This window comes from Spodoptera frugiperda, chromosome 15 (genome assembly GCF_023101765.2).
Source record: "Spodoptera frugiperda isolate SF20-4 chromosome 15, AGI-APGP_CSIRO_Sfru_2.0, whole genome shotgun sequence".
Taxonomy (NCBI): Eukaryota; Metazoa; Arthropoda; class Insecta; order Lepidoptera; family Noctuidae; genus Spodoptera; species Spodoptera frugiperda.
In genome coordinates, this window is record NC_064226.1 from 11,800,815 (window position 1) to 11,826,304 (window position 25,490).

At 33.8% G+C, this 25,490-nt stretch overlaps 1 protein-coding gene across 8 annotated transcripts in view; it reads right to left on the reverse strand.

Annotated features, from left to right (window-relative positions):
- The window catches only part of LOC118274591 (solute carrier family 12 member 6), a 511,128-nt gene that overhangs the window by 415,143 nt on the left and 70,495 nt on the right, over positions 1–25,490 (reverse strand). The gene's annotated exons all lie outside the window — the stretch shown is intronic.

Consider the following 25,490-nt stretch of genomic DNA (forward strand, 5'->3'; position numbering starts at 1 on the left):
CGCGTCCGTCACTACGTGGTGAGTTACATTATTTTCGTTTGGTATGCAGTAAAAAATCACAGCGGCTGGAAAATAACTAGTTACCAAGATTAACGGGTAACTTTTGTAACGAGTTACACCGTCATCGTCACTAGTTTCATTACGTTACGTTTCTAGAAAACGGCGTAACGACCCTCGTCTATTTCCTATTACTTCCGAGGTTGTGATGCGGGCCTTTAAGTTGGTTATGTCCACCCATCTGTGGAATAGCTGCATGCCTTGATTCCTATCTCGACGCAAATTCAGGTTAATTTTGTGCTAGCACTAATTGTGTGCTTGGTAAACTGGGGTGTGGTGAAAATGTGGGTATTTCTTGTCGTTTTGGCCTTTTTAAATCTCTTAGTAACTGGGTTTTGAACAGGAGTTAGTAGAAAACATAATAGTATACTAACAGGACTGTTTAAAACCTGGCCTTACGACCAATGATTACCAAAAAAAAATATTGATTAAAACCATACTTTACTAGTTTCGAAAATTACACTAAACTCTACAAATGTCTTTATTTGAATGAATATCAAAATTTTACGCTTTGATAGTTCATTCATTTATTATACAAGTTGTAACAGATTTGGACCTCCAACTGTCCTTATAACAGTCAAAGGTCGTTACAACAGCTGAGTAGAGACGCACGAGTGTGAAATTCAAAATAACTTTTAGAAAACATAACTGAATATACAAAACAATTTATCTACAAACACGAGTTACATAAATGAAATTATTAAAAAAAAGTGAAAATAAGAAAAAGTAATTTAATTTCAAAAGGACACTTACTAAGGTGCTCAAGAAAGTCAAAAAGAAATGGCGACAAATATTTTTTTAAACTTCCCTTTTCAATCCACAGCGTCTTTATCGAAGTAACAGTTCTTTTTTCAAATCGTCAATCATTCATTTCCATTCATCCGTCGGGAAAATGTTGGCTGGCCATTGTTCGAGCGGTTTCGAACCAAACTGGCCACAGGGCTCGCTTACCGAAGAGTTTAAAGTATTTTCTCTGACATATTGTTGGCAAAAGCCGCGAATATTTTTTACTGCTGAAACCGCTTAAAAAGTTTGACTTTGCCCAAATGTGTGGTTGTTTTTCATTTGTTTTCGGTTGTGTAACGCTGTTATTTAGTCATAAGTTATGGAGTATATTGAGCATAAAATGTATGTAAATGGTAACGTAACGATAATTTTTATTAGTCCGATTTTCTTGTACTTCAATGGACTTATGTACATCATATACTAGGCTACAGATATGCCTCTAACGGGTAATGTTACTTTAGTATGCATTATAAATAATAAGTAAGTAAGTAATAAGTAAGTAAAAGTGGTGTTTTATCATGATAAAACACTAAATAACTACTGCATACTGGAGTTCCTATTTGGAGTCACATTATGTTTATCTTTTGGAGACAATTTAAACGAAAGCGATCACAATCATTACGTTTAAAAGCACATAAACATCAGTGAATGGTACTACAATAAAAATAAAAGTTGTACTAAAACTGCTACTACTTAGAAGACAAAAAGAAGTACTAAGAAAAGGGTTAAAAACTTCTATTCACTTAGTCCACTTCATCGATTCAAGAAACTGTATTTAAAAACAAACTTTCTTCTCAGGAATAATTAATAGAACTACGATCGACAGTCCAATAAACTTTATAAAACTCGTTGGACTTAAAACTGAACCTTTCTAGAGAGTAGTTCAATATAAAATTCATGCTTCAATGGCTAATAAATTGAAAGCACTGACGTCAATATTATTCTCTCTTCAAGACTCGCAATTATGTTTTATAGAAGCACATCATACTATTATATTTTAGAGATGAAAATTCTCATAAAGAGCGTATTTCTGAATGGACAGACGAACCGATACTTTGTGAATAAAATCAAGAAGAAGAAGGAAAGATAGATAGAAGATTTCTTATGTAAATCATTTCTAATTACAGAAGGTTCATAGTTCAGAAGTGTACTGTTGATGAGGATGATAAAATTATGATATAACTAGCTTTTGCTCATGTCTTCACCCGCGTTACCGTAGGTTAAAAAGCAAGTTAGTTATCCTATCAAGCAAGTTAGTTCATACCCTGTATATACTAAGTCTAATTCAGCCTAATTGATGGACAACCATCCAAACAAATTTTCACTTTTTAGTATTAGTGTGATCACGTACCAAATCTAATATTACCGAATTAACTTACCAAACCTGTAGTATCTTGTAGCTTAGGACTTGCGGCAGTATATTAACAGGGACTATAAAACGTATGAGCTTCATAGCCATCATCTAAGTTAACTAAACCGTGAGCAGAGTTAAAGGCCAGTAAAAGGTACGTGTACATAAACCACGGCACACGAATAACATGGAAATAAAATTTAATCAAAACTGAGGTACGTAAGGAGATACTGAGTTTTTTTTTTTTGTTTCGAGACATTAGAACTGTTCCCATTAAACGGATTGTAAGCACGTTCGGCACTCTGATTGGTCAGTGCGAATGAACTAACCAATCAGAGCGCCGAACGCTTTTTAGTTTCGACAACGTTAAACGTTGGAAGTTTAAGCTCCAGCACGATATATTGAATTGGACTATGTAATGTCAGTGTGTCAGGTTCTTTTATTTCGATGTCCTTATCGTGTTGAAATAACACTCACTCCATGGTGGGTAAGAAATTCGTAATACACTGTTGCATTATTAATTTGATTATGAACTAGCTTCAGCCATCGGCTTCGCCCGCATTGCTGTGGGATAAAAAGTATCCTATCACCCGAGTCAGCTCATTCATACCCTGTCTCTATACCAAATTTCATAAAAATCCGTTGTGTAGATTCAGTGTCATTCACTTTCATGTCACGGATAAACATCCAAACAAATAAACTTTCACATTTATAATACTAGGGTGAATTAGTTTGATAGTGTGATTTTTTTTTTCTTTCAGGTACAATTTTTTTTTGTACTTACCCTTTTCAAATATGCTTAAAAAATAGCAGACGTGATGTTTTTGTAAAGAAAACAAAAGGGTTCAACCTCGTTGGTCTAACGTATACCTACAACAAAACAAAATCGCTTTAGACTTTCAATTTATATGCGAACAGTTTTGGCAGTTTCGATACCCTTTCTTTTGTCTATTTCAAAAGAAAATGTCTACAAACAAATCCCTCATATTTAAGTAGATCAACCGTCCTGTCAGTTGGATGTGCATCCATTTCTAAACAATCGACAGTCGATCAAATGGAACTACAGAGAGGAAAATACATAATCTTACTTGAGAGAGTGTGGTTAATAATAATATAATGGGTAGCTGCTAACTACTGCTCTTTTGAAGTTAAATCCACAAATTCTACGAAATATTATGTTTAAGGGTGGATTGGGCATAAAATATAGATTTTTCTACCTACAGAATGTTTAGCTTTTTTCGGTTTATCAAAAATTTCTCAGTAGCAGCACGGACTCTCGAATTGTGCCCAGTATATGGCAATAGGATCACCCCCTTTAAATAGAGCCTATAACACAAATGGTGATGATGACCTATGACATGTGCACCTCTGCCTACTCTTTCTGGGATAAAAGTGATGATATGGATACTCGGTGCTTATACTAAAACTTTAAGGTTAAACATTTGTATAAATACGTTTGCTTGCCCTTTTAGATATTACTACTAAATCGATTTAAAAGTTTAATACAATGGAGTTGTTTGCTTTGATCCAGATATCAAGATGTTCAGTTCAACTTCTTCGTAGGACCTACGTACTTACATACTATGTGTGAATTTATACCAAGTAGATATCGTATCAATTACCTTCACCTCCCATGTGTGGTTAATTTACTTTAATTTCACCTTCGACCTTTAATAATCTGGATTACGAATCCATCAAACTGTTGGAACGTTGGATTACATTGCTACACGTGAAAATAAGTTATGTAGCTAACTAACTAGTGCTTGAGTAAACTACAGTAAATGAATGGTTAACAGAGTTTTGCTGAAAGTACACAAATGCATATAATATGGTGAATACTGCGAAAAGCGGAATTGTTTTACATATTTTCATTAAATCTTTATTTTTCTATTTATAATTTACATTTATGGTAGCGTTAGTAATGGCTTCTATTGAACTAACCGTAGGAATAAAATAATTGGGCAACAAAGAAATACAACATATGTATATAACGCACGTCTATCGTTTCTAGTTTATGAAAAACGCCAGCGACTTCGCCCGCGTTCGCAGGACATAAAAAGTACTCAAATGTAAAAAATATTAAAATAAAGACCGTAATGCTATTAATTATCTACGGCAGATGTATTTTCAAAGATAATAAATCAAGTGCAGACAAATACTCTCTTAGAACCGAGAAAATAAGTGGAAAATATTTATTATAGCTTCTGCCAGCGGTTTCCCTTGTGATAAGAAGTATCCTATCACCCTAGTCAGTTCATTGTATATTATCTTTCATCAAAAATCCGTTAAATAGTTTCAGCGTGATTGACAAACAAATATCGATACACATTTATAATATTAGTGTGACTTAGTATATTTACTCTGACATTGTTTTAATAAGACAAAAAAAAACGCGCAACTCAAAAACAAAATTCCCTTCAAAAAAATTCCATAACGAAATAATATAAAGCGCATTCGCAGTCGTGCTGATTGTCGAAAAAGAAAAAAAATATTTTCCATTACATCTAATTTGCGAGATATTAACAGAAACTCGTCATCCCCTTAAAGAGGGCAAGATAAAAAAGTTGAAAGTCATTCCCGTAATAGGGACACCGGAATCATCCGAAAACGTTTTCAAGAGATTATAGATGACAGATATAGAAAATGAGGACCTTTTGTGAACATGATTATTTTCTTCGACCTGTATTTCATTCGGTTTTTATCTGTTTTCTATAGAAATCTAAATTATTTCAGAGCTCTGATTTATTTACTTAATTCAATAATTTAGTTATTGGGAGCTTTCTAATGTGTGAAATGAAGTATGTGTTAGTTTAGGATAAAAAAATAATAATTTATAACGTCCAATAAAATTCGATTAGAAAATAATCAGTTGGAATAAAATACGAATCGCATTAATTTACGGCCAACAAGAAAAATATAAAAAAAGAATAACTTGGTTAAAAGAAAGTGCTACGAAATGTATGCTACGCCGCTACGCGCTACGAAAATTGGTTAACACATTAATGTTAATAAGTACATAGGTGCTTTACTTTTTAAGATGGATATTCTTTATCGATAAATAGTTAAAGATTAAATCCGGAACCTGTAGACTGTAGATACTCCCTTAAGTCTTAAATACCTAATTTATCAAATTGGTTAAGTGGTTTCAGGGGTTACTCAACTCATGTTAAAACAAACAATGAAATGTTTTCCTTTTCACAATATTACTTACTACTTAGTCTATTATCTCTGCCTACACTAATTGAAGACAGGTGTAACAAGATATATATACATATGTATAACTTAGTTTATTTCATGGCGCTTACGGTTTGCATATTTTCATGAACGAAAAGGCATTAAAAGCGGGCCAGGACATGTCTTGACAGATTTATAACTGCCGAAACCGGGTCGCTTAGATATTATTAACACATACTTCGTGCAAGAACGCCCATAACAAAATACTTGGGCTAACTGTCAGTTTCGATTCACCCATTTTTGTATACGATAAAACTCCTAGGAAGTGTACGGCGATAAATTTTATGTTAACAGTATTATTTTTATTATTTAAGTCTTTAGTAGCTTTTTTATAGGTAATAGGTGGGTGCTTGATCGCTATTTCGCCTGATGGTAAGCGACGATACGGACTACAATAAAGTACGTCTGTCCATAAGCAACCCATACTTTTGAGACTTGAAGACACCCAGTGTTCATTAAACACATACTCTGACAAAGCGTTTCACTTCTTTGCTGTTCACCCAAGAAAACTTGAAGCGAAACGCATCGTTTCTCCATTTGGCTGGTATGGTGAAAACTAGCTATAATATTTTTGTTAGTGTAGCATAAAGCATGGTTGTACAGTATTAGATTTATCATTGAAATAAACAGAATTGATTAATTGGTCAAAACGATATGACCAATTTGGCATAACTATCTAGTTATTTTGTGTTGTCTTAGACTGAAATAATAGTTTAACGTTTTACGGTTGATAAGAATCCTAAATCCTGATCTTACAGTACTAAAAAATACTCTGATGCTTATTTAATTAAGTCCACTTAATTGCCATTACATCACTGAAAAAAAAAGTAAAATAGTTCTTGTGTAAACAATTACTTTTTTTAATACATTCGCAATTTACCCACGCGAGCGAACACAGTAAGTGTAATTTGTCCTTTAGATGAATTAATGTTGTGTGAAAACAAGGACTTCTATACAGGAGACTGACGTTACTTTATTGCTGTAGTTAATGCTTACTACACTATCTCAGCCCGTAGTGAGTATCTTCTAGGTTTCATTAACTTAGTAGATAAACACTAAGAGTAGCGATTATTGCTTTAGTGAACAACTATTTAAGTTTAATTAAGACATACGGTTTTCTCATGACAACTTTTCGAGAAAAGCTCGACTAGTTTCAAGTAATGGCAGGACTCATATTAAGGAGTAAAGTGCGTCAGTTAACTGAATCGCCGTATATCAAGTTACTTAGATCTCATGATAGTAGCTATGCAAAAACTATTTAAGATTATTCAGTTATCGAACAAAACAAAGCCTGCAAACACTTCTGAATCTGTACAAAAACTGAAAATATAATAATAATTTACTTCACAAGATTTTTTCCTCACATTTTCTAGATTATTCGTATACTTAACGTCACACCCACTTTTCACCAACTACGAAATATTATGTTTACGTGTCAACCTTCTTATCCACGTAGCTCAGAGACGACCTAAGACTTAACCCAACTTTGCGGTGTTTACAGAGCTCAAAGTGAGCTTAAAAATTCATCACTATAAATAGTTTCAGTAGGTACTAGGCGTATTTTAGACACTCGAAAACGTCACCTAGATTTCTCTCTTAAAAAGAATTTCGACACCGAGACATCGTTGGCTCTTAGTTAAGATTTTTCCTCTAATTTCAAAAGAGTGTCCCGCCTTCCGCTCTCGGCTCGTTTCCGCCTTAGATGGTAGTCCATTTAAAATTGTGGCTTCAAGTCTGTACAACTTGTAGTATACAATTTTTTTCACAATTTTTCCTCTTCAATGAATACAATGATGTAAATGCTTTAAAAAAACATTTTGTTATTTGTTTCGAAATTTTGTATTGATAAAATGTTTACTGTTTTTCCACGTATTTCTAGTTAGCATAACAAATAACGTTACTCGGTTGAAATACGTGAGGACACATGTAAATATCAGCTATCTGACTGAATATTTATAGTAAATTATTTGTACCTGTATTTTTTCAGTAAAAATACTAGTAATTTAAATATATTATTATTATTATCATTGTACACGGATTAATATCTATTTTTGACATTAGTGGTTTGGAGTTTATGACAAAAATCGATAATATATCTCCAAATTTTTAAGTGAGATAAGTTATTAATTTCTACCTTAAAAAACCCCAACATACTGCACCAAATATCATCCTTAAAATATGTAGTAATTCCTTCACAGAATAACCACCACAGCATTGTGATCACGACCGCACATCAACCTATACAAAACCAGTTATCATGGTCTCACATTGTATTACCTTTCCGCACATTCAACGATCATCTTACACTGGATATGCATACTTCGATGTACGTGTACGATGGACGTGCCTGCCGGCTCGTTTCGATACGTCCGGATAATCTTGATTGACTGGAACAAGTGTCAAACCCAGAACAGAATCCACATCAGTGTAAGTCTCGACGCGATTGTAGCTTGGAGCTCTTCGTTTCACAGTCAACTGTCAATCAATGGAGCTTTGAGTATAGCGAAAGGATTTTTTGAATTGAATGCTAGTAGCAGTTGAGGTTTGTTAACGAATTGTATTTGTATTTTGTAGGGTCTGAGAAAATCTATAGCGGCACAATGGGTTTTGCCAAGAATCTACGAATTTTTAATCTAGATCTTAGTGTGATGAACATAATAATATGTATTAGTTAATGCATCCATAAAGAGCTCGGAGCTACGGACTACCTAGCGGGTTCACCGGGGCTCCAGCTCGAAAAACAAGAGTAGTTTTAGTCAGAAAAAGTCTGACACTACCTATCACCGAGAGCGAAAAAAGATATTGGATGATTTTTCCCCCTTAAAAAAAACCCGTATGGAGCTAGAAAAATAACTTTGTTGACTATAACCATTACCCCAAATCACTTATTTTATCAAACTAATAGATATAAAAGACGCTCAAAGCAATCGATTGTAAAGGTCCTTTGCATCGAGTAGCAATTGATTCAGTGACGCAACTATTCTTATAAAATGAACCGTGTTTCCTTTTACGATCTCTTTAGTGTCTACAGCTGCGCCTGCTTCTACACATTAATGTTCAATGTCGATAGAAATTGCCAGGTCCTCGATACCTACTTAGAACTTTAATCATGTTTTTTCTTCTTCACACATTCATACACGAAAGGGTAAGTAGGTACATATGCAAATCTTTGGATTTTAATAAAAGACTACGAGACTTTGATAAAATAATTTCCTTATTGATTTTACTTATACTATGTTGTTACTTAACTACAACAACTAAATGTCATAAATTACTTGCAAATCTCTCATTTCTGATGTTTTAAATACTATTTCCTTATGATCCACATTTTGTTAGATTTGTAGTTTGTAGTTGTATTCGTCTATATAAATAATCTTCTCATAACTCAAGTATGTATCGCTGACACATATTTATTATTTACCATACATATTTATTATATACATACCCATGGAGTGTAGGCAGAAGTTACATGTGAGCAAAACTTTACTTCCCAAAGACAAGATAACAGCCATTTTACGGTAAATTTAAAGTTAATTTGTTACTCACAAAGTATTTCATTCAAAAACTCATATATTGCAGTACTTCATATAAAGTCCTGCGTTAATTACCTTACAGTAATAAACGTCAAGTTTCCTTTGAAAATGTTTAAAGATTAATTTCGTAAGGAATTGTTTCGGAATTTCATCACATACTTAAACCTTGTTGCGGGGTAATAAAACTGTCTTTGGAACGATAAGGTTTTCCTTTCTTCGTAATTAATTACAACGCGAAATAAAAAATGCTTCAATGGTCGAATGTTTCTGAGGTTAGAAAGAAAAACAAGAAGCTTTGGAATGTCTTGCTTTAGGTACCTGTGATTCTAATTATCTATACTTATAATAAATCTGTAGAGAGGTCAATTCTGTACATGAAATATATTTCCAAAATAACTATCAGCGGGTGATTAGTGATCGATACTGACGCCAAAAATGCAATCAGAAAAATTTTTGTCTGTCTGTCTGTCTGTCTGTCTGTCTGTCTGTATGTTCTTTATAGAAGCAAAAACTACTCGACAGATTTCAACGAAACTTGGTACAATTGTTCTTCATACTCCTGGGCAGGTTATAGTATACTTTTCATCACGCTACGATCAATAGGAGCAGAGCAGTGAAGGGAAATGTTGGGAAAACCGGAGAACTTACTCCATTTTTGAAGCTTCCGTCGCGTGTGCAGCCTTAATGGTTAAAGCTACACAGAAATCATGTATGACGGAAATGTTCTCCTTAAAATTATTTAAAAAATATTCCAGGACAGCAAATGTCTATCTTTTATGGTTGACTCACAATAACACGTATAACTCCCGATAGCTTAGCAGTTCGAAGCTTTCTGATTATATTTGTCTACCTATTCTTACGTTTATGACACTCATTCATCCCTAATTAAAAAATGTTAACATTATTACCTATTAAATAAAAAAAAAACATAGAAATCGGTACAGAAACACCAAATATATACATGAATTACGCTTAGTTTCTATTAAGTAGGTAAAGGCGTAGGTACTTTTATTAATTATAGATCGACACTAAACCGGAATATGTGATAATTTTTTTTTTTGTCTTTTTTGTCTATCTCTATGATCAGGCATCACGTGAAAACTAACGGTTCGATTTCGATGAAACTTGATATAATTATACCTTATTATCCTGGGCATAAAATAAGATACTTTTTATCCTGGAAAAATATGTAGAGAAAAAAATCTTAATTTTTCACTTTATACTACAGAACGCAAGCTTAACAGCAGTAGAGGGATATCCTTAATTATTATGGGCCTAGCCGTATTTCGCTCCAATAGATATTTATAAGATGTCATTGTTAGAGTTCCTCAAAATGGAGAAATAAAACATCCACGCGAAGACCGACATCCACGCGGACGGAGTCGCGGGCGGAAGCTAGTAGAAGAATAGAATTCTAGTCATAAAGAACATAAGGAGATACTCGTTCATTATTATGTTTTTTAATTCACTCACGTAATTATTTAACAAAGAACTCGACTATTTTCACGCAGCGACTGTCGCGCTGCTACTGCCGTGTCGTGTGTCGCGGAATACTTCTCATGAATATGAGCCTCGAGCATCGTTTGAAACTAGTCAAGTTCCTCATCAAATGATTACGTGAGTAAGCCGATAATACAATAATAAGTTATAATGCTTAGTTAGCATGCTCTCCGGTTAAGGGGGCTTTTAATTTGGCCTTTCTGTAGCCAATCTGGTATAAGTGGCATAGCATCTCAAAACTTCAACAATTTCCTTCTACGATGAATAACTGTTACTTAATGTAAGCAAATTGTAAAGCAATCAAAAGGTAAAGCAGTTAAGAGGGTTTTACAGCTCACACTCGTACATTTACAGCTCATACATTTACAAACACATAGATTACAGTTAATCCTTTACTATTTTACGATCACCTCGTCAACACATGTCGCAGTGATGACATTATTTCCGTCCAGTAATTGAGTTCAATCGGATTGAGCAAACAAACTGGCTCGATTAGTCAAATGCTTGTCTGTTTGTTTGTCTGCCTGTCTGTTTAATAGAGCCCTGTGTGTTTGTGTTTTGATATGTGAAGTGTTGGGTAATGTAAGCGTGAAATGAATAGATTTTTTTGATTCTCAAGTACAGTGAAATGTTTAATTGTAACCAATTTAAATTTCAAAACTAACTGTTTCAACCGCGTGTTCGAAGACAAAGAAGTAGTAAACTCTTAAGAGTCTTCTAACTATCTCAAGATAAAGACATCAACCCTTGAAAACCGTTTTGTTGTACCGCATAAAAAAGTTAAACAAGCATACTTTCGCACTTATAAAACAATAATAAAATTTATATGTTAAACGGTTGTAATGTATACATATAGTCATCAAGAATAAGAGTGAGCGCCAATAATCCGATTCATCTGTCGTCAGGAAAAGGGAGTATATTCAATTCCTAAATTTGATCTAAACAAACAAACACATATAAAAATAAAACGATTTATCATAAGAATTTACAAGTAAACATTTCTATATATCCTAACTATTTTCGTCTAAAACACAGGGAATAATCTATCGATGAGATACATGTACATGAAGTGCTATTAAAATATTATGACTATGCGATTTTACTACTTGACGTCATTGATAGAAGTGGCGGCGATGTTCAGCTCTGATTGATAAGCAAAGCACTTCTGTATAGCTATATCTATTGATCTTTATAATGCAACTGATATCGGTAGAGGGCGGTATCACTATAAGCTTTGCTTGTAATGATGATAACTGATAAGCTTGATATATTCATATATAATGTGATGTAAGGTTATTCAACTTTCGAGTTGAAGAGTGAGTTAATAATTTTTTATTCTATCTAATTCAGAATGTTTTTGAATTGTTTATATTTACTTTCGTGAGACCTACTAAATTAATTATAACGTTTTTCGGCTTACTCACTTAGCTAGAGGCATTCAAAGGCGGCATTCTGGCGACACACTACTGCTTGCAGCTAGTTGAGTTCCTTGTCAAAGTTAAATAGTTACGTCAATAAGCCGAAATTCATTGTTTGTTGCATATTCAATAAGTTTTTACATAACACAAAATCACACTATATCAAACACCGTCTAACTAAAAAAATTTTTTTAAATTTTCAACCGGTTCCTAATAGGTACTTTTACCGAACCCTTAGCAAACACGTTTGAGACCACAAACCAACGAGGTGACCAGTTTCTAATATCTTTAATTAGATTTTTTACTCAATAACAACAAATCCAACTAAAGGCGTGATACTAAACAAACGGCAATCAAGGAAAAACCTTTCAATTCAAGAGTCATAAAGTAAAACCCTTTTACCTCGCGCCCTGTTTAATTCAATTAAGTCAGTTTAATGCTTAATACAACACCATCCAAACAATATCACGTTTCTAAACCGTTTCTGTAAACGATTAGTTGAAACTTTATTACGCAATTTGTAGTCACTTCAATAGTCGGGCACAATGTTTATTGCATTTACATTCTTGTTTAAGTACATTGATAATAACATGAGATCATCTTTTTTAACTTCGATATAATAGTAAAAGATATAAGACACATGAGAAGCATGGTCACCCAGCAATTGAATTGTCATTTAAATTTGAACTTTAAATCGCATGTCGTATGATATATTTCATAACATCAATTCAAAAAAGCCGAGGGTCGGTGGTTAGCGCACTGTCGTCTTTCATCATAAAGGTGTGTCTTTTTTTCTGTATAGAACATTTTAGAGTGTACACAATGTAACACACACTTTTTATCAAAGTCATCCATGTGGTTACTTAATCTGCGAAGCATAATTCCAAACTCCTTGTATATATCGATAAAACAACTGAAAAGTCCATACTAAAACTGCCCAGGAATCGACTTAAGACCACTTGTAAAGCAATCGTACTTGTGACCATCTAACCAACGAGGCAGTCAAACTTTATGACTGAGTTTACAACAGGCTCAATGTTTACGCCTCAAACATTCTTGTCTAAATACATCTAGATTATTTGGGATCAGAATTTATCCTAAAGAATCGGTAAAACAATTCGCAGATTCCCTAGAATACCCGAGAGATTTCGCGAAAATATTTCCAAGTGCCGCATTTTTTTGCGGTAAAAGAAAAAGTGGGTGTCATTTAGGAGCCTGAATAAAATGGCAGTGAACTATCTATGTCCATATTTTATCTTTGGATATTTTATTTTAAAAAAATACCATGTTTTCTGATAAGTACCTTTATACGTACTACTAGATGCTGACCTTTCTCTCCTACTCACAAATACAGGATACGCTATAAAGAAAACGTACTCAATTCTTCGTAGGTATTACTGAAAATCCTCTTTGATGTTCGAAGAAACATAAATAGTATTAACTCTTTCTCAACATACTCTGTGGTCACTATGGACGCTCTATTAGAAAGAAGGAAAGACATTTACATCACTATATTTTTAAATCACGATTCAACAATCACCTGTACATATTACATATGTACATTGTACAGATGATACGTGCTGTACGTAGACATATGTACAGCACCCAAATTTCCTTACAAAATAAATTCTAACACTAACATAGCTCCACAAACGACATCGTTCGCGATGAAATTTACCTCTTACGCCCGTCAATTTAATAAATGAGCTCACATCTCACAAACGGCATTTCCTGCTAGGAACTTGTGTTTCTCACACTGCTAAATATGTATGGCATCATTACGTTTTCGAGCTCCAAAGGAGTGGCGAAAAGAGGTCTTAAGAGAGAGGACTCGGTGAAGAGGGCTTAGGAGGGCCGGCGCAGAATTTTCATGTGCATGCTTTAATTATGTTATTGTTCCATTTCTTTTTTTCTAATTGGTTGCTGTTTAAATACAATGTAGTAAAAATTGTATTTTGTTTACTTTTTCTTACTTATTTCCTTGGTTTATTATCAAAGATCTTGGAGTGCTAGTTGTGAATCTAAAACCATTCAGAGATCTGTTTACAAGTCATCAATTTAGTCGAGCATCAAAAATGAGAATATTTTTTTAAAAGTTTTTTTCACAAACTTGTATCTACTCTATATTCTACTATCTTAATAATGACCCATTTAATACAAAACCAGTTTATTGATACGCGAAAGACAAACTACGGACAAATAAATGATACGAAATGAAAAGCTCTTACAGAATTGACCGTATACCATAGCAAAATAATGCAACAATTTTTGCGAACGAACTCCGATACGCGATACGCATCGAAAATGCTCTTCGATCAAAGAGATCGCTCAGCATTCCGTAAAAATGAACGCGTCCATTGGTAAAGTGAATTCGTTTCGCAAAATGAAGTTCCGATACATTTTATTTCATCTACATATATACGCCTTTTATTTACCGAAGTTTTTTCTATTGACGAGTCATGTTAAAACGAGTTCAGTTATAAATATTGTCTTTCACAACGTATCATACTAAAAATATTTGATATAATTGAAACATTCACTATTATCAATATATTATGGATGGAATTAAACCAGAAACCAAATTTTTTTATGTTACAAGCCCGTAAACCACCCACCAGATGGTAAACCATCCCCGCCGCCATAGACACCGAAGACACCAGAGGCCTTTTAGGGGTTGTTTGGGAATCGGGGATTGGGAAGAGGGGTAATTGGGCCTCCGGCAACCGCATTCACGCAATGAAACTGAACCTGAGTGCAAACTTGCGTGATACAACGCAAGCGTTGTTTTTCTGTGGGGCCGGGATATTACTCCGGTCGAGCCGGCCCATACGTGCCGAAGCATGGCTCTTTACTTCTATTGCCAAGTAATGTTAAAATCAGTTTCGTTATAAAGAGAGTCTTTCGAACGTAGCAAATTAAAAATGTTGTTAATTGAAAGATCCGCTTATGTTTTGTTTCGGAATGAAACCAGAAACCCAGTTCTCAGCAATCTCGCTTGCTGTAACAAGGCAAACTTACTTTTTCTTTTTAAAATCTTAGATCAACAGAACTATGATAAGTCGGTTGATCGAAGGTTAAAGTATACCATTTCGTTAAATCTAGTTTAGATAAAAAGATAAAAAAGCACTATCAGCTGATTACTTCAGAGCAAAATTGACTTCTGAAGTCAATTTTCTTTAATCAATTTCGAAGGCATTTAATACTTAGAACTTACCTTTGCATAATTTATCAAGATACTTTTTAAGTACGACACACTAAAAGTAGATAGGTAATTGCTTAGCGTGTTAGCAAAAAAAGTGCTTAAGAAAATATTTATTGCGAATGTACGGTACCTACTAATAATAAATTAGTAAATATACTACGAATTATAAAATTAATATTTTTACGTATCAACTGTAAATACTTAGATTTTACGACGGTTCTTGTTGTTTTCTTAATCCGTGTCCGGAACGTAGATCTACGCGAGACACAATGTGTTTTCTATTGTGTCTCATATAGCGTCAGACGAGAAGTTGAATGATCAGGACCATTGCGGCAAATGTGTTACCTGCAACAAAGAAAAACATCAATCAATATTTATTAAAAAAAATGTATTTGTAAACCCTAAAACCCTTTGTCATTGTAAATTTGAAATTACCAATCCGCATTGAACAAGCGCGGTGATGCTCAAACCTTCTCCATGTGAAAAGAGGTCTTTGGTCAGCAGTGACTCTAGCTACTTATAGGTTGTTGATTCAAATTAAAATAAGTAAATAAATGAATGAATCAATAAATATTGAGTTCTATCCAAAAGTCGCAACTCCGATTACCATTAAAAAATCGGATTTAATTCTGTACCTATTCTTAAACTATCATCACTAACCTAGCACAAAACTTTTTTTTTAGAGAGGAAAATCATTCCATGCTTTCTTTCGCCTTGGGTGAGGCATGTGGAAGCGTCAGACTCTTGCTAACTAAAAACCACCCCGTTCCTACTCCTGCTTTTCGAGCGGGAGCCCCGGTAACCCGCTAGGCAGTCTACAGAACAATACTACCATCCCCTTCGAAAAAACAACAGGAGTGACGTAATAATGTCTACATGCCTATTGAGTTACGTTTTTTTTCTATAAAATTTTCGTCAGCAACTGTTATTGTTTCCAGTCACAGGATTAAAGGTCGGGCCGAACTTGATTGTGTTTGTTTTCAATTAAATTAAACCCTGACCCGATTTCTCACTTTGATTTATTCATATTTATGTTAGACATCTGAAGTTATTTAATTTATAGGTAGGTACCAGTACGTCTACGCTTGTTTTATGTTTATTTTACAAAATCAATATTGCCAGTATGTTTTTCGGTGTGCGAACTTATTAAATGTAAAGATATTGGTGTCCGACGCGAGACAAAGTATGATATACGTTTTTTTTTTACATTTTGTGTGTCACCTCTAGTTTATAATATAAAAATAACAAACTAAGCAGTGATCGTATTTTAATACGGGTTGTACTAGAGCCGTCTTCATAAGAAGTGCATTTGGTACATACTTTAAATTTGAATGCAAAAAGCATTAGTATCTCTACTATATTATTCAATTTGGAACTTTTATCGCGAATTCAACGACCATTTAAAACTAATCGACTAACAATTCAAAAGAAAAGAACCTCACAACTTGTCTTTAAGAGAGCAACCGTTTATATTTCCAGTCCAAGACAAATGATTGAATATTTTTAAATGATATTTTCGTGAAATGCCCCTTTCAGAGGCAATTTCTGACGCGTTCATTATACTGTTAACTTACAATTTGTAAGCAATAGCGAATTTTTTTTTAAATAATATAATTAGGTACCTATTAATTGCATACCTAATTGGAATATTGTGTTTTTGTCTGAATACTAAAACGATTTCTTCTGTACTTTTTACACTTTGCTAGGGTAAAATTGTTAACCAGACTCTGGTCATTTGTATTTCAAATTAAAGGACTTAACGACCGCTATCTGTTCATACCAACTGACTCGTACATAATGACATAATTACGATTACCTCGAACCTTTCCAACTCTTTGGTTATAAATCAATATTTAGTTATGTTCGGAATGATTATTATTGTCCCTAAAATAACATCTGCAAGCATTTTTTAACTAATTCATTCAAATAGCATAAAATAAAACGAGGTTAGTTACGTATTTCGAATGTTGAACCCTTTCCATTTTTTGTAACTTAGACCAAACACTACCAATTGTATAAAAGGTAATTTATACTTTTATTTAAAAGCACCTTTTGAATGCACACAGACGCGCCACTTTTAATATTAAATATAGCCAACTGTATCGATATTGTGTTGTGTTCTAGCGTTCTAGTTCTGTGTTCTAGCAACTTTTGATATCAAGATAAAATTGAGGGATGTGCGTGGAATTGATTGTATATCGCTATTTGTCTTGAGTTCAATATCCACATTTTTTATAGTGTAATCGCTTAAAAAAATAAAGTTATGCTGAGCTTTATAAATGATTTACAAAAAAAAATGTATTATTTTTCTTAAAGTTTGCATAGACTAGTAACAAATATATACAGCTTACAAGTTTTCGAAAATTAACTAAAAGTCATACAGCGATGAAGTCTTAACCAGCTTTAAGTTTACAAGCAACTAAATCGCCGGCAACTTGTTGCTTTAAGTAGCTCGTCTGTTCAGCCCATAAGATTTGAAAACCAAGTGTTGTTTTCATAAATCTTAAATCTTTCTTGTTTTGCGATGTTGTGTCTTATTACAGAGTCGACCTTGAACTGAGAGCTACTTCATTATTGAACTCTTAAGGCCTACATTTATTGGAATTTATTGCAAAAATACGTTCAGTTGAATGCTGATTCGTCCTAAATGTACGTAAACTAGGATCATGCTTTATTACTTTTGATTAAATTTCCATTAGCCTATTTCTGTTATCCGGAGATGCAGTCAACGTAATAGGTTACCGGGGCTTTGGCTTAAAGCAGGACAAGGAAGGAAGGAACCTGGTGGTTTTTAGTCAGTAAGAGCCTGACACTCCTTCTCGCCTCACCCAAGGCGGGAGAAGTCATTGGATGATTTCCCCCCTCAAAAATAAGTCATACCAGTCAGTCATCATACATGATGAGAGAAAATATTATCTACGTATGAGTTTGGTTAACGGAAACTTAATCGGTAGTAATAGATCCTAAACCCAAGTATAACAATAATACCAACCTTTTGGTAGTTCTCGGAAAAACATGAATATTTTCTTTCTCTAATTACCTATCTATTCGTTTATTGCAAATATCATATTTATTTGCCTGATCATATTATCAAGTAACAATAATAAGCTTATATGATATTTACTTTCCCGGTATGTTTTTACGTCTAAATTAATATCAAATATCAATTTACCTATCGTTTATTTATTGGTTAATATTACCTATTATCTGGTAATAACAGAAAACAGTAATTCTGGATAAACAAACATTCAGGTAAAATGTTAAAATTCGAAAGGAATTTTATGAATTGTACTTATAAATTAATAATTATTTTATAGGTAAAGGAACTGCGAAGATAGTATAGATACTCATCTAATTAAAATTGAAGACTATCTTTTTGATTAGTAAGACATAAGGTTTTTTTAAGGTCTTTAAACTGGAATAAGATAAAATTGTTTTTAAGGTCTTTAAATTGTCAATAATAGCACAGAGTATGTGATTGAGCCCAGAGTGTTAAGTAATAGACTCACATCCTAATACATAATATTACTATTCACAGTTTCAGTACTTATTGCACTCTTCTAGTTTTGGAAACAAGGGAAAATAAAAGGTGACTTTATATTATCTTATTTAAAAGAATGTACGCAAGTTATAATTTCCATGTCAGGTACTGACCCGAGTGAACCGTAAGCCGTGCTGAAATAACATTCAGCGATGAAACAGGTTTGCTTAACGCTCAATATCCTTTTATGATGCAAATGTGACTTTTTCTGCACACACTTCATACGAGATAATGCAATAAAATGGCTTGAATATTTTTCAGGAATGCAGGATTTTCAGCTACATATAATATACATGATTTTATACGTATAACATAGGATATATGTGAGATTTATAACAGAGATGCACGTAAGCATTAACAATATAACAATATATTTAATGATATGGAGATTAACAGTTCACAATGTCTATATTGTATAAGTAGGATATACTTTTATTTAAGGTAAGTACGCTAAGTACCTAGTGTTAAAATCCAATAAAGCTTAACGTAAGTTACAGTTCTTGTATCTTTAATAAAATAAAATCTATTTGCATTTATGTCTGATCTGAAAACCATACATTAAATTTTGTAACCTATGTGTGTTACCTATATAGGTTGTACATAATAGTAGTACATATCAGTCAATACAAGTATCTAGATGTAGGTACTATTACGTAAAGTACAGCATCCTCAAAGATTCATAAATCAGTAAGTAATATTAGAAGGGCCCGATCAATACTGGAAGCTATCGCATTCTCCGGACAATTAATCATTATTTACCTGAAACCTGAGAATGGTATGAAATCACCAAATATCTTAAATATTCCCGGAATGCCAATTAATTAATGTCTTTGTAGTCGAGTATAGATTGATTTTGTGGGTAACTGTAAATGTATCAATTGGTTAATATGGTTGAATGTACTGATTGTTATTGGAGGATACGATTGGGTGGTTTTAGTTACTTATGTTAACTACTCGTCATTACATAGTACAGCGGCTTTGTTTTACAAAGCCGCTTTCTCTGTCCTCTACATGCCTTTGTATGTTTAAATCTTTAAAACTACGAAACGGATTTTGATGTTGTTTTTTTTTATAGATAGAGTGATTTAAGAGGAATATTTATGTGGATAATAATTATATTCACCCGTGCGAATCTGGGGCGAGTTACTAATATATTATAATTTATTAAATCGTCTAGAATTTTGGAACAGAATTTGTTTCAAAATATAATGCTAAATAAGCTACATAGAAACTGTTCATCTCGATACCTTACGAAAAATTCGATAAGCAATTCATTGATACAATGATGAATGATCAAGAACTGGTGAAGTCTGGATATTATAAGTTCGTAGATTTTATTTCGGGTAGACTAGTGCGGCGTATCGCGTTAGAGAGCCAATAGATCATCACAGATGGGGCCCAGTAGGACTGGTGCCGACCCGGAGCTACGGACTGATTAGCGGGTTACCACGGCTTCGGCTCGAAAAGCAGGAGTAGGAACGGGGTGGTTTTTAGTCAGTAAGAGTCTGACACTCCCTCTCGCCTCGCCCAAAGCGAGAGAAGTGATTAGACGATTTTTCCCCATCAAAAAAAGGGCCTTGACTAAGGTACAAATAATTCAATCCACGTGTAAACCAGCAAAGATTTCCTTTAATTAATTTATTCTAATTTAATACCAAAACATACAATTTTGGATGGAATCAAACTACCGGCCAGATGGATTCGGCTGCTGGTGTCGGAACGTGACCAAAATTAATTGTTTGGTATTCGAAGTGGGAAAGACTCATTACAGCAACGGAATCTAATTTGTAATTGTTTATTTTGTAGAAATTGTTTTATTTTATGATTAAAATGGACTAACAAAAGGAAAATGCATGGGAATTAGATTAGCGCCGGATTTAGGGAATGTTTACTGTTTGACTTGTGTGCTCGTAATCTCTCTCGTTTATGCGTTGTGGGACTCATACTGTGTATTATTATTTTGCCACGAAAGTATCTCGGGTATTACGTTGTTATGAATCTTTTATAATGGGCTGCAATGTTTTGGTTTTGCTGGTTATGCTCTTAATTAGTGATGTTCTGTTTTTATTATCTTTGCCTTTTTATTACGTTGTTGGTGGTGCTCTATCCTGGTTATTACCTGAACCTAATAATAATATGACTGATAAAAAATAATTACCTTTATTATTATAGATACATCTTTTCTCTTTAGAGCATAACAAACTATATGTTACCCACGATATATTAAAGAAAGGCTAAATTAAAAGTACCCTTAACCGACGAGCATGCATAAAAAGACTGATGACTGTTGATGAAGTAAAAGAGGTATGTAAGATTCATAACAGTTGGCGTTCCATTGTCTCTGCCTACACCCATGGGAGACAGGAGTGAGGTTATGTATGTTACATAACTTTATGTTCACCATGAGCTTCTTGTTATAACTGCAAATGCGATAGCATTAGTAATATTTACAAATGCATTAAACCCTATTACAATTAGACATTTCAATAGAAGTTAATACCTAACGTTTATGAAGTTATCAAGCATCCTTTATAACCCATCCACCACTTCAACTCAATTCCATTAATCAAATCCATAGTAACAATCCCGATTCAAAAATAAAACACAACCAAACTCCTTATTCAAACAATTGGTTTCTCCTCTGTTTAGGTATCGGCACAAAGTAAGCTATTGTGGCAATTATCTCGACGGAACACAAAGCACGGTGGAGCACGATGGAGCACGATGGAGCACGGTGGGGCACAGTCAACTTGATCCTATTAAGTGCATCCTCCAATAGTAACTACGTTAATCGTCACTTGTAAAGACGAGAACAGACTGTTTTTGATGGAAAAATACTCATAAATGTTGAAGTGCTACAGGTTTTATAAAAAAGTATATTTTTCGTGTTATTAGTAACGACTTGTTGGCGCGTTGGCGGAGCAAATGGCTGCCGTGCAACGTGTAGAGGCTTCGATATCCGCACGGAGCAACTCTTTGTGTGATCACAAATAGTTTTATCAAACCTGGGTGTCATGTGCATGGGAGCTTGCATGTTTGTAAATGCACCTACGGCACAGGACAAAATCCTAGAGCGTGGCAACGATTACAAAAACTGTGTAAGTACTCAAGGGTATAAATTATTATGTATCGAGTTGTCATTATAATTCACGTGGAAGAGTCAACCTCCTCAAAAACCAGTATGAAAGAACTTAACGTTGTGATTCGCTATCAGTAGTGATCCGTCATCCCGTTTGACGGCCTATCCAATAATGCTACGTATAGCATTAATAAAATCGCAAGTCTACGTCAATAGTAAGAAAGTACTTAGAAGTATCTAAAATTAATGATTAATAAAATTATTCTATCAAACCACAAAGTTGTAAGTACGAATCACAAGGATAAACTTGGTATTATTTCATTTATCCATTTCGAACCACAATGGTAGCCTATCTACTAACTTCGTGGCCCTTTCAGCGTAACTTAGCTGTTTCCATTAAACTATTAACGTGAGAAAATTGTTTTGAGGACAAACCACTAATTTGTTCAGTTACCTAAGGCCTTTTGTTCTAGAAAGGTTAGTTACTCGTGATTTTTTAGCCTAGGGACTGTACTGACTTGTTGATCTGTGATTTTAGGCTCCAATGTAACGTAAACTTATAAAATTATATTGGTTTTAAGATTTAAATAACTTTTGACTCTTTTAATTCCAAACTTTTATTGGTTATAAAAACATAATATGTTTTAGTAATTTATTTTCGTAGTTTTTACTTCGATAGAAGTTCGCACTGATTACTAACACACAAAGCAGTCTTTTGTCAATCAAAAGTACAAAATTGATATACCATTTTTTTACTTCTTATTCATTTACATGGCCATAAAACCTATCGTAGATAGATAAGGACCAATACACAATAATAATTAGAAGGTTTTTAAATTAACAATACATAATATATTTAGTTTTAATTCCGCTTATCTATATATTAATACGTGATGCAAAAAATTTGGATCGCTTTTTACGAAAATTGCGCGGACGTAGGAGCATAAAATTTGGTACACTTATAGTTTATGTGTAGGAGAAGTGGAGAACGCTAATATTTTTCAAAAATAATGCTTATAAAGTACATTAAATCAATAAATAAAACATTACACACACATGCATAGTATCTGATCGTATTTGACAAAACGTCAAAATCAATAGACATTGCGATGATATTCTGACGTCTCATATGAATAGAGTTTTATAAAAGAGTTTGTTTGAGTTTGAGTAAAATAAAAATTATCCTTGAACGTATGTTAAGTGGTATTGTAAATTAAATCGTATATGGTCGAATTTCGACCACTAGGCGACCACTAGTCTTTAAAACTACACAACAGATTTTGATGCGATATATCATAATTATATCACAATTGCGCCCATGCGAAGCTATAAGTACCTATATAAAAATCTAATGTATTGTTAGTCTAGCATAGATTTCCGCAAAGTAACGCCTGATTCTATTTTATATAAGATATTTTAGCTTAAAATTAAACCTGTTTCAATCCAACCTATACTAAACCTAGTACGTAACATCTTATCATATTATAAGACAAAACCATGACCCGACCAGCGGAGATGCGTCGCCCCCAAGCTGCAAAACAATGAGGCCAGTTAGAGTGGACGCTAACTAACATCGTACCGTGACACAATACCGCTCCCAGTTAAACTTAATCCAGTCTCCGTATTATTCTCAGCTGTAGCTCTGAGATAACAAGGTGTGTGGTTACTTCACAATGTTTTTTCTAGAGAAGGTAAGGAGTGTGTTTAGTTTCTGCTGATAAAGCTTCTTGGTTGGTAGGTTGTTGATAAATATAGTGGAGGTATGGGGTCTAGAGTACAATGTTTTAGGAACATGTTTTACGGAATAGAGAGTAAAGTTACTTAAGAAAAGGAGGATCCTCTGACCAGGCGAGGTGATCGTGTCTGAAGGGCTTTCTGCCTAACTTTTGTTCGTTGGGATTTAAAGTTTATATGTGCGATGTAGGATTTATGATGTCAACCGTCTATGTGCGACTTGTGTCGTCTGTCACTTGTCATGTCATGTGTCGCTAGAATATTAAAAATTAGACCGAAATTTATTACGTGAACAAAATGACGTTACAATTTTTATACCTGGACAGATGACAGGACAGGCAGGCTGAAATAATAATACATGAAACCTTATCCATGTGAGATGATGATAAACAATACCTACTCTTTCAAAATGGCGAATCTGGCTTTTCCCTGGTGAATCAATAAAATATGCTTCACGAATGGTTGATTTTTTATCAACAGATAAAAATGTACACTATTGATAGGTTTAAGTATGCATATTAAAATTATCCTACGATAAAAAAATATCTGACGTTGAAAAAATGAGCCCTATTTCAAACTTATATACCACGCTCAATTATACATAATATACAACCAACGCAAGTAACACATGACCGCAGATTGCTCACAACATTTACCTCATGAAATTTAGATGAAGAAGCCAATTATTTATTGATAAATTTACTACCACTTAGGCCTAACATTAATTGGCTAAGTATATGATAAACATAGATATTATTAAGGCTAGAATTCACGGCTATTTTCGCATAATATGTAGCAGAAATAATCTATACTGATAGGTAAATTGATCCACCAAGTTGATCTAGGACCAAATTAACTAGTGCCGTAGCTAGCTAGATATTAAATTGAGATTCAATTACCTTAGCATGATTAACAACTAGGCCAGCCGTTTCTAATATACAAATACATACATAAAATTAACTTTACAATTATAAGCTTCAACATAGAAAAAGAAACACACAAATAGGCAAATATCGAAACAGAGTTTAAAAGGAACTTCAGTTAATTATTTATTTAGCTAGACCCAATATCAATTTTACTCCTTCCATGTGTATCATATGACCTATATAATAAGTAAGTATTCAAAGAGGTATGGAAATAAAGAACCATTAAAAATATGTAATAATAGAAACTTTATACGACGTGACGCTTTTGACTCCCACAAATATCAAATACACGAGAAAATGCATCGTTATAGGAAGATGCCTTCAAAAGATTTCTGGCAGTAGGTACCCTTAGTACGAGTTTGCTTTACGTTTAAAGTAACCGAAACGAAAAGTGCGTTTGGCGCTCTGATTGGTTGGTGTATTTGAACCATCCAATCAGAGCGCAGTACGAGCTTTCGTTTTGATTAATTAATTAAAAGGTTAAGAGAGAAATAAGAATAAAGTTTATAATGTTAGTTTCTACCAAATCTACAGCAACTTCACAGATACCTAATCCGTTTAAAAAATACGTCCACGACGACCGATAGTAGAATTTATTATCTAGGTACTTGAGTTTTTTATTGCATTGCTTAGTTGACTGCCCAACTTAAGTATCGTAACTTATGGAGGTGCTTTATGCCCGTCATATAAGATTTGTTGCCTAAACCTCGTTACGGCTTGAAGGTCAAAAAAGTACAAGAAACGTGGATAAGTACTATTAATAATCTAAAGATTTTCTTTTTTCGTTTTTTCCTAGTGTACCGTAAAACATGGCAACTTTACCATATTTTAGAACAAAACACGAAATATGTTTTTAACCATAAGACGCATAGAAACCAAAACTATATATTTAGAATTGTAGATACCAAATTTTTGGCAACTTTACCTACGCGCCGTATGCATCGTGTATTGCATATTAAAGAGTTGTTGAGGTACAGAGGGCTTCATCTAGGACCTCTTCGTATTATAATGCAAACAATATGAGGAAATCTATAAAGATAACGGCTACACAGACATTAGGGAAAGTTGCCACGGGTTTCATCGTAATTTACATACAAATAATTTGTTACGCTCGGGGTTGTCAAAAAAG